The following is a 1,902-nucleotide window of genomic DNA, read 5'->3' as shown; positions in this document are numbered from 1 at the left end:
GGGGGAAGGCAGAGGGTCCTTTAATGAGGTCAGGAAATGAAGTTCCTGTCACTCATCCCTCCATCTGCCACTGCCTCAGCACATCAGCCCCGAGGGCGAAGGCGGGATACCACGCAGTTGAGCTATAGAGTTTCTTTCCTCATAGAATTTATACAAAAGTAAGAGGGGAAAAAAGAAACCCTCAAGTAGTCATTCCTTGTGATGTCATAAATGCTACAAAAATAAAAACTGGCCCTAGCTGGTGTGGCTCAGTCAATAGAGCATCGGCCTGTAGACTGACTAAAGGGTCCTAGGTTCGATTCCCGGTCAGGGCACATGCCTGGGTTGTGGGCTCGATCCCCTGTGTGGGGCATGCAGTAGGCAGCTGATCAATGATTCTCTCTCATCTCTGATGTTTCTATTTCTCCTTCCCTCTCCTTTCCTCTCTGAAATCAATCAATCAGTAAATATATATAAAAGAAAAAGAAAAACCGAAGGAAACGGAAATATGGTGGCTTAACTTGGGGGGAGGGGTGTCAGCTGCTGGTCTGGAGGTGACAACAACCGTTCCTACAGGTTATTAACATTGAAACTTGCCAGGGCCGCAGCAGACCCTGCAGACCAATGAGAAAAGCAGGCTCCAGGCAGGGCTCGCAGAGGGAGCGGTTGCAGCCCACGGCTCTCAGAGCCCCTGGGATGCAGGCCTAGAGCAGAGGCACCCCTGCTCTCAGCCACGCCGGGCACCTGGGCCCACTGGGCTCCCATATAACAACCACTGGGTCAAAGCGGGAGTTGGGGATGCAGGCAGGGACAGGAACAAGCTCCTGTCTTGGGCAAAGTGCTCCCCGGAGCCCGGGGCGATCCTCCCCAGTGGGTCCAGGTGCCCGTGACCCACAGTGGCACTGAGGTGGCGCTCCCCATTCACAGGGGAGTCTGCATTTGGTTTTGACCCACTTGTGCCCACTGGCCACTTATTCACTGGCCAGTACATCCCTTCTGCTGGTCCAGGGGACTCGACAGGCGAAAGGTGAGGAGGGAAGAGCTAGGCATTCGACATGGAAGGAACAGCAAGAACCTGGAAAGCCCGGAGCCTGGGGCCCTCACACCACTGAATTCTGCTTCTCTCTCTTTTTTTTTTTTTATATATTTTATTGATTTTTTACAGAGAGGAAGGGAGAGAGATAGAGAGTTAGAAACATCGATGAGAGAGAAACATCGATTAGCTGCCTCCTGCACATCTCCTACTGGGGATGTGCCCGCAACCCAGGTACATGCCCTTAACCGGAATCGAACCTGGGACCTTTCAGTCCACAGACCGACGCTCTATCCACTGAGCCAAACCGGTTTTGGCTGCTTCTCTCTTTTTAAAATATGTTTACATTGATTTTTTGAGCAAGAAAGGGACAGGGATAGACAGAAACACTGATGAGAGAGAAACATCGATGGGCTGCCTTCTGCACGCCCCCTACTGGGGATGGAGCCCACAACCCGGGCATGTGCCCCAACAGGGAACCAAACGGGCGACCTCCTGGCTCATGGGTCGATGCTCAACCAGTGAGCCACCACAGCCAAGCTGGACTCTGCCTCTCTAGACACCACAGCCAGCGTTTCCTATGTCCCAACAAGACCACCGCATGAATGAGTGTCACAGACGTCAGCAGATCCCACGTGTTTGGATTCTTCCGGGCTCTTTGTCAATCCATCACACCTCACTGTCTACTTGTCTGTATTTTTCTTTCTTTTAACTCGGAAATGCATGCAGGTAGCAGAACATCAGTCTGGACGATCGCAGGCCAGGGTGACTGCCCAAGCGCCCTCCCATGGCTGAACACACAGAGGGACTCATGAAGGGGTGCAGGGGGCCCGCGCTGGCATCAGACGTGTCAGTGGACACATCTCAGAGGCTCCCTCCTCCGCCGAGAT

General features: G+C 53.1%; 1 protein-coding gene across 1 annotated transcript in view; it reads right to left on the bottom strand.

Moving 5' to 3' along the window:
- The window catches only part of FAM135B (family with sequence similarity 135 member B), a 97,482-nt gene that overhangs the window by 38,052 nt on the left and 57,528 nt on the right, over nucleotides 1-1,902 (bottom strand).

The sequence above is a fragment of the Myotis davidii genome, unplaced genomic scaffold (assembly GCF_000327345.1).
Source record: "Myotis davidii unplaced genomic scaffold, ASM32734v1 scaffold30, whole genome shotgun sequence".
In the NCBI taxonomy this organism is placed as follows: domain Eukaryota; kingdom Metazoa; phylum Chordata; class Mammalia; order Chiroptera; family Vespertilionidae; genus Myotis; species Myotis davidii.
Note: the sequence above shows the minus strand (reverse complement) of the source record. Positions and strands in the feature narration are given on the sequence as shown.